At 37.9% G+C, this 9,545-nt stretch overlaps 1 pseudogene; it reads right to left on the reverse strand.

Moving 5' to 3' along the window:
• Positions 1 to 422: 422 nt before the first annotated feature.
• Positions 423 to 9,272, reverse strand: LOC113343896 (annotated as a pseudogene).
• Positions 9,273 to 9,545: the final 273 nt, after the last annotated feature.

Below are 9,545 nucleotides of genomic sequence, written 5' to 3' on the forward strand. Positions count from 1 at the left end.
CATCAATAAATATGCGAAGTAAGGATTATCTGATGTAAGCGAGGTTTATCGCACATGGCAAGATTGAAGTGACATATTGGATGATGTCAGCAAAATCACGAGTAAAGTGTGATGTTCTATGCGAGGTATGGTTTGTGCGAGAGTGAGTGATTGTAAATGAGCGAATGTACCGCATAGTGATTCCGAAAATAGGGGATCTCTTAGTTGTCATCCACCATGAGGAATCAATATATAAAGGAAGAAGTCATCACGAGAAGGAGAGAGATCTTTTATTGAGTGTTAGACAAGAAACTAGGAGAGAGAAAGTTTATTTGGAAAGCAAGTAAAGTCATTGTAAGATCATTGTAAAATCAATATATCCAATTATAATCTTTGATAGTTAATAAAAGATTCATTATGATTACTTGAATTGTGGTCTAGATCTATTGGTGTGTAGTTGTAGGTTTTCCTGCAACTATAATAAGAAATGTCGTTACAAGCATAACTGTCACAACTGTTGTTCCTGTTCGTAGCCAAAACAAAATATTAATCATATGTTAAACGATGAAACCTCTAATTCCCACATTAAGGACGCTTCTCGAGAAGCAGGAGAATGGATGGGAAAATGCATGGGAAAAAGGAAAAATATAAACTCACCATAAGCATTTCCAATCTGACTTTGGTTTCTAAATCCTATGGTAACAGCAATGTACATAAGCATAAGAATCCAATTAATATCGGGTATGTATATCTTCCCAGGGAATTTCTTTGATGTGTGAACAACTTTCACCCGTGGGAAACAACCAAGTGCAAGAGCCTGCTTGATTATTGAAAAAGTTGCAGATATAGTGGCCTGACTAGCAACAATAGCTGCTCCTGTAGCGATAATAAACACTGGCCAGTGTATGCTTTCTGAACATTACCAATCAGAGGTTAATCAGATAAGAACTTATCTTCTGCAGGTAATTGCTTAAAATTTCATACCCAGGAGTTCAGGAGAGACCTGGTATGGAACGATAGAATGCATCAAACACATGCTCCTGATTTTCGATGATGTAAGCAGCCTGTCCTGTATACGCCAATAAAAGGCAAGGAAACACGAGCATCGCGAAAGCTAGTTGAACAGCCGATACAGGAAAATTGGCTAGGTCAGCCAATAGAGCTTCCGCCCCTGGAAGGATTAAATGGATCCATCAGAAATCTACAGGTTTTCGCCTGTAATAAATATCCAAATATGTGAAGAATATTTAAGATTGCTTACCAGTGATGCTAAGCATGATTCCCCCAAGGGTTTTCCAACCTCCTCGTTTAAAATATCTATAAATATAGATTGGAGAGAAAGCTCTTAGAACCGAGCTATCATATTTCCATATATTGAAAGCGCCAATGCCTCCAATTAAAAGAAACCAGAGAGGACGATTGGAGCAAAGAGCCATCCAACTTTGTCTGTTCCATAATGCTGCATGCTGAACAAACCAGCTAATATGACAGCCGAAACAATTATCACTACATCTGCATAGAAGAAAACAAGACTATTAACGGTCTATCAAAATGAAGAAAACAGTAGATCAAAGGGAATAAAATATTGCTCATCATAAAAATCATGTATGGTATCAGGATAGAAAAGTACTGCTGCTCATGCTCGGGAGATCTTCCTTAATCCCTCCAACAGCCGAAAGAACTGAAAAAATAGCAATTTTAGTATAATGAATCTTTTTGTATTTTCCTGTTTTCATGGACACTAGAGAACACAGTATTTATTTTAGAGTTGTCAAAGAGAGATCCCGAAACAGGTTCCAGTAGAAAAAGTCATGCGCCTGATTTAAGTAATTGGGCAGAAAAGATTGTATCATACAACTAACTGAAAGAATAAATTCTATAGTAGTGTATTACTACTATGACTTATAACTGGGAATGAAACCAAACACAAAAATATGTGATTTCTAATATGATTAAATTGTTAAAGCAAGAATGGGAATCAGACCTGATATGGCTGGAGTTAAGGCCCCGTCTCCAATAACCATGCACGTCCCAACAATGACAAGAATCAACAGTAAATTTTTCCTTAATGCTGTCGCTTCCAACCATCTCTTGGTCTTAGCCGCAAAAGATTTCTCACGGAATATATGACGAGTATATGTTGTTAACTGCTCATCTGTCGAGTGTTGGTTTGGAATTGTATTCACATTTGCATGTCGACACAGTAGTGAATAAAGAGCAAATGTTCCACCTGCAACATAGTTGGATAGATATTTTCACACACACAATCTTTGGCCCTCGCAACTCAGACTCTCTCCACAAAAGAAACACCCACAGAGATAAAATGCAGTCTGTACTTCGATATATGAATATTTACCTTGACCATTGTCGTTCGCCCTCAACACTACAAGACATACTTGATGAGTGGAATAAGAGTAAGAGAATATATAATCAACGATAATGCTCCAACAATATCCTCGGAATCCTTGATTCCTTCAGGAAATATATTATAGAAGACATACAAAGGAGACGTGCCCAAGTCTCCATAGACCATGTGGATATCAAAAACCACTTTCGACGCGTGGCGCCGTATGGAGGAAGGAGTAACTTAACATCTCTAGAACTAGGTACATAATATCTTAGCTTAGTTTCTTTAATTTATATGTAAATGACATTTTTGTTAATTCATTTCTACTTTCTAGTACTTAAGAAAATATCTAAGAGAAAGAAAAGGATCAGATTTTATTTGGTCAAATTTCATCTTCTTCCCCAAAAACTAGATTTAGGAGAGCTCCAAAAACTTATTAATGAAGTCTCACCTTGTAAATCAATTAATCATAGTGAAGAACCATGGATGTAGATCCCATTATGGATCGAACCATGTAAAAATCATGTGTCTCATTTACATTTTTAGCATACTTAATATTCATATTTCATTTGGATTGTGAATAAATGGTTAATTTAGGATTTGGTATGCAAATGAAAGTTTGGATGTGATTATGGATTTTCCGTAGTTACATTTTGAAGTCCAGATACAGGGATTGGTAAAGGATTTATCCACCTGCAACGTATTGGTTCAAAAAAAAGATCGAGGAATTCTCGTGAAGTTTGGTCAAGCAAGATCCAGCGAAGTTAGCTAGTGCTAGTCATTAGTTCAAACAAAAACACAATAAAAGAAAGATCTCCGTCAACAGGAGATCAAGAACAAAATCCTCCTTTCAACTCATTACTCTTATTATTAGTTTGCTTTCGGATCTTTAGATTTGTAGAAGAAAATTTTGAAAAACTTCCTCATAAGCTTTAGTTGTTTACAAAAAGGATCAGATCCCATTTCGAAAACTTACACAAAGCAAGTTTCAGTTTAGATTTGTGTTTACCAGATTGTGCTTCCCAAACTAATTTAACCGACCTTGGAAACGCTGATTATTGCAGATCTAATTTCCCCCTTTATTGCTTATTATACAGTACAGTAATAAAGACCAGATAATGCAGTTCACGAAGAAGCGCTAGCGGCGATGAATGACGAGTAGTGTTGTCTATTGCACGAAGAGTCAAGGACGAAGAAGATCAGCAACGGTAGAGATTCGAAGACAATAAAGGACCTGTCATTTGAGCTACTTCGGTTAAGATTCAACAGGCGAGATGAAATCCACTTCATGGAAAAACTACAGACGTCAAAAGAGGAGGGGAAAATTAATACAAACAGAACCTGCTTCGTCAAAAACATTCAAAGAGTGAACTACTTCGTCAATTAGCTTCAAGTTACAGCCGAGGATTTTATAAACGAAGAAAGATGATAAATAGGGCAGCAGTAGAAGAACCACTCGTGAAAGAGCACCATTCTCGACGAACAAAGAAGAAACAGAAGTTGAATTTCGGCAACATTTTCGGCGAGAATATTTTACAAAGAAGAAATTAACTCGTGTGGAAAATCTGCAGTTATACTCCGGCGAAGAGAAGAAGAGAAAATACAGTAGTAGCAGCTACTTCGTCACCAAACTCCGGCGAAGACTGCCAGAAACACGAGCAAAAGATAGCGAAGTATCACTTCGTCAACAATCAATCTGGGAATATAAGGCCAGTTCAAATCCAGCAGCCAACCAACTTAAACAAACAAGAGTTAGACAAATTCACAAAGCTTAACAGGACACAACAAATCATCTGCCAGTAAACACATCCAAAAGGGAAGCATTCTTATTCTCTCATCTCTTATCCTAACGAGTACCGTATGGCATTCTTGGGAAGCATACCGATAAAATACGAGCAATTCTACGAACTACTATAAGCTGTTTATCATCTTAATGAAGCGATTACGATATTTTATAACATCTGCTCATCTGAGTTGCAAGCCACAGGTACACGAAGAGGACATCACCAGCAGGGGGCCGAGCAGAATTCAGAGATGAAACTTCAGCGAGATGGAAAACCATAACAGCACCAGTTGGCCACAGCAAGGAGGATTACTAACTGCAAGACACGAAATACAATCAAGTTATATTCGTCAACTATCACGGAAGATGACGAAGATGATATCTCGTCACTACCATTCCTCCATCTCGTCAACAGCATAAACTTGCCTCGCCAAATAGAGCTGATTACTTCGTCATTAACTCTTGCGAAGACTAACCAGTTCGTCATAAACTTGTCAGACATATCTCATCAGTGCACCTCGTCCACACGTAGGAGAAAATTCCACTTTGTAGTTACTTCGTCATCAACTAACTCGCAAAGACCGTAGCATCCCAGACTCAGCTTGCCAGTTCAGCTACCCAAAGATCAGCAATAAGTCACTTCGTCAGTTAGATATGGAGCAAAACCAGCGAGCAAAAGTGGAAGGCGAAGTACCACTTCTTCCAAACATGAGAAGAAACCAGATCACGAAGAAGAAACATCCAGCGAAGTGCAACCACGAAATAAGGGACATAGGCAGGCTTACTTCGCAACCAGTAGAGATCAAGGACATATTCACAGCTAGCAAAGATGCTTACTCCACGAAGAAACGGAATCAGTTACTTCATCAACCAGTTCAGCCCCGGCGAGCAGAACATCTCAAACTCAGTTCGTCAGACTCATCTCGTCAATCCATTTCGCAACTGAACACACCACCCACTGCCAATAATACTACTAAAAAGGGAAGTATTCTTACTCTACTTCCCTCTACTTCTCTAATCATTAAAAAATTATCATTTAAGAAGATCTGAACATGTATATTGTCATCTATAGCTTGTTGAGATCCCATTTAATTGTTTAAATACTTGAATTCTAAGTCACAGGTACACAAACGATGTCGAAAGAACAAACTTGAGTTGTCGGCGAAGGAGTAAACTTCAGAGAGATGTCCACATAAATCTTTACAGAGATAAGAAGGAGTTGGTCGAAAACGGATCATGGAACTCGTTGAGAAGCAACAAAGGAAGGGCATGAACACATAGTTACCAGTAGCGAAGAAAAGATGCAAAAACTAACATTACTTCGTCAAATTTTATCTGAAGAAGAAAATCACTAAGCAGAACTAAGATCAGTTCTCCGAGAAGGAGTAACCAGCGAAGGAAAGAGTAAAGTGGTCGTCACATACCAGATCCATCAACGAAGAAAAGAATAACAGCGAAGTTAACTTCGTTGGTACAACATCTTCACGAGCCTTCCAGTCCCACGAGTTGAGTTCGGCAAGACATAATATGACATATCCAGCTCGTCAACTTGCTACTTCGTCAATCAAACCCAGATATACAAACTTCGTCAGTTCATCCATCTCGCAATAGTTATACACTCTGGCCTATGATCAGTTCGAATTCGGGTCGTCATCAAAAGCTTAGTTCTTCATCGAATCAATTAGTTCCAAGTACCGCAGACAAGACAACACATTAAAAGGGAATATCCTTAACTCTCATCTCTTAAATTATAATAGTTAGAATTATATCTAGATTTCCTTGTATACAACAATGACTTGAAGTAATAGCTTTGACGATCAATTGTTCACTTGAGGTATGGTTCCAGGTACATATAATCGTCTCAAGAAAGATAGCTTACAAGCGAAAGGTGGAACGGGACAACAATGAAGGATATCGGAGCAACCAGCTGAAATGCCAGCGAAGAGACAAACCCAATGGAACCAGTGATGAAAAGATGAAAGCAGTGAGAAGCCATGACCACGACCAGAACACGAAGAAGGAGAAAATGAAGTTATAAACCATCAGCAATAACTCCCCCCAATAGAAGTCAATGACAAGGGCCAGCAAGAATGATGAGGTGGAACAACCAACCCATGCAACTCCACAACAACGATTTTATCTCGCATGCCAACATCAACCCTCCGTCACAACGAGCTAAGTACCATTAAAACTATAAACTTTTCATACATGAAGTATAGCATGATATATTGTCTCTATAAGAAATACTCCTCAAAAGAAGAAAAGAGCAAAGGAAAAACCTCAGATTAGGAGGCAAAATCTTCGCTAGGAAGGCTGAGAATCTACAACATGCACCCGAGTCTAAAATGTGTGTAGTGAAAAACTCCTGGACAAATAGCTAGGGGTAAGTCCTATCTGCCGAGGGTCCCACTTAATGTGATGGCCTTCGGTAAGGGGTGTGGAGTATGACCAAGGGCACCGACGTATTCGGTTGAGCTGCGGGTTCCTGGGACGTCTGGAGCGTTATCGACCATGTCCTTTTGGCAAGTCTTGGCTGCGGAAACACTCGGTCCCAAAGAACCCCACCTAGGGTGTGACTTCGTAACCAATAGCCATATCGGCGAAAGGGATAAGAAGTCACGAAAAAAGCTGAATGTCGAAATAACCGGATGGGAAGAGCTAGGTATGCATGTCAGATGTAGCTTCCTTGAAGGGGCATTACAGTGGGAAGGGACGTCACAATCCAGATTAGGGAGCTGGTGACATAATAGTCGGCAACACTTCGGGGCTTTTATTCATGGGAATAATTAGGCCTGTGGTATTGTCGCAAAGTAAGACCTCAGTAAAGAATGTTAAGGTGAGGTTGATGGATTGTTGTTCGCAAGAATAATGAGCGCCTGATACTTCGAATAAAGACCCTTAATGAGAGGGTGGGGCAAGGTAAGAACCTTACTTGGGAGGCACAATTAAGAACCCCGTAAGGCCACATACGAGTAGAAGATTCGAGCAAAGACCCTACCCGTAACAATTTTCAACACCCAAAATATGTATAAGAGGCAAAAAGAAAGAAAGAGCAAAGAAAAGAAAGAAAGAAAATGAAGTGAAGAAATCGAATCGAACAAAAGAAGAAAAGATTACGAAAAGAAGAAAAAAGAAGGCATAAAGATATCAACGAGGCATGAAGAAAGAGGCAATATATCATGTTATTATAACTTGAATAAATATTTATATCGCTATGATTATACTATTGCTATGCTACACATGCTAACAATGTAGGAATAAGCTCCGAGGCAATAAAGCGAGGCAATGCACGAGCTAAAGTTCAACGGAGACATACATGGGGCGAACTTGGAGCAAAGGCGAAATCGATGAGGCAAAGAAAGGGAGCATACAAAAGGCCATGAGCGAGCGAAGATAGATGGGTGAGCGAAAAACCAAAACCATGCGAGGAGGAATCAAAACAACACGAAGCGAGATCAACTCCTTCAAGACTTAATGAGTTAAGTAACATACACATCATCCATACATTTCATTTTATCAACTATAGGTAAGAATATTATTTATGTTTATTCATCGTATAAGCATTGCATAAGTATTTTCATCACATTCATTCATTATATATACTCATCTCGCACACTACATACTTCGTCTACTTTAAGGAATGATTCTTCTTACTTCGCGTATATATTTCACAAAAGAACAAGGGAAAATGATCAAGAATGGTTACTTCGCGTACTTTGGAGTTATTATTCATACTTCTTGAAGATTATATTTATCGACACAAATACTTCTTTAAGCTAATTAATAAAAATACTTCTCATACTTCGTATGGATACTTCGTACTTCATAAAGATGTAAGTCAATCAACTACAACAAGGGAAAAGGCAAGTATATACTTCTTATACTTCTTAAAGGATACTTCACATATTTCATACTTTGTACTTCTTAAAGGATACTTCGCATACTTCATACTTCGTATTTCTTATACTTCGTACTTCTTATACTTTGTACTTCTTATATTTTGCATACTTCATACTTCGTACATTTTAAGGAATAATGTATATTTCTTATACTTCGTACTTCTTATATTTTGCATACTTCATACTTCGTATTTCTTATACTTTAAATAATGTATACTTCACCCAGCAAGGCTTCGGAACTTCGCGAAAGAATAAGAGGCAAGTATATACTTTTCAAGATGTTATTCTTTCGCTCATTCCTTCGTCAACAAAGGTCAAAGTCATCCACTCAAGCACCACAGGTCTCGCTCCAACAACTACACCAAAACAGATTTTTCCTTAAGGATCGCTCTTCAAGCAATACTCAAGGAAAAAAAGGGCAAAATGTGGATACACAAAACCACCTTCGACGCGTGGCGCCGTATGGAGGAAGAAGTAACTTAGCATCTCTATAACTAGGTACATAGTATCTTAGCTTAGTTTCTTTAATTTATATATAAAGGACATTTTTGTTAATTTCATTTCTACTCTCTAATACTTAAGAAAATATCTAAGAGAGAGAAAATGATCAGATTTTATTTGGTCAAACTTCGTCTTCTTCCCCAAAAAACTAGATCTAGGAGAGCTCAAAAAACTTATTAATGGAGTCTCACCTTATAAATCAATTAATCATAATGAAGAACCATGGATGTAGATCCCATTATGGACCGAACCATGTAAAAATCATGTGTCTCATTTACATTTCTAGCATACTTAGTATTCATATTTCATTTAGATTGTGAATAGATGTTTAGATTTAGGATTTGGTATACAAATGAAGGTTTGGGTGTGACTATGGATTTTCCGTAGTTACATACCACTCCAAGACTCTCCAAGACTCTGAAATGCTAGTCCTGCTAGTGATGAAAATTTCTGCACAAACATAAAAATAAATAAAATTCTCAGTCCACAACTAGTCTGCAATCTGCATCCTAATCTATTGATCAACAAACGAAATCCCTATAACATCAATCAAAATTTGGTGTAATTGTATGTATAAAGTGTCCATAAATGATCAATAAAATCTACATTACAACAAAGAGAAGTTACGGGGGTGAAACTAGACCTTTTCTGTGTACGCATTCTTGAGCCTTCCGGCTTCTTCTTCCTTGGGTTGATCAAGTGTCTGGTCTAAATCCCACATACTCTCTTCATCAATTGGTGGTACCGAATTTGTTGCCGCCATCACTTCAAACCCAAAATTCCCTCGAAGAGTCAAAATCCGAAACTCCAAAATTGAATTACTGATTTGATGAATGAAGAAAAAGAAAGACTTTCTTATTAAAACGAGTGGATAGGAACGAAGAAGAAGAGTTAATGTTTCTACTGCCATTGAATCTTAAGTCAGTCTCTCTTCTTTTCAGTTGTTATTTTCAGGAAGACTGAGATTTTGATTGACTTCTCGTTTTTCTTGTTTAATAATTCCTTTAAATATTTTCATCTTAATAAAAATTTCAAA

Source organism: Papaver somniferum, unplaced genomic scaffold (genome assembly GCF_003573695.1).
Source record: "Papaver somniferum cultivar HN1 unplaced genomic scaffold, ASM357369v1 unplaced-scaffold_7, whole genome shotgun sequence".
NCBI classification, from domain to species: Eukaryota; Viridiplantae; Streptophyta; class Magnoliopsida; order Ranunculales; family Papaveraceae; genus Papaver; species Papaver somniferum.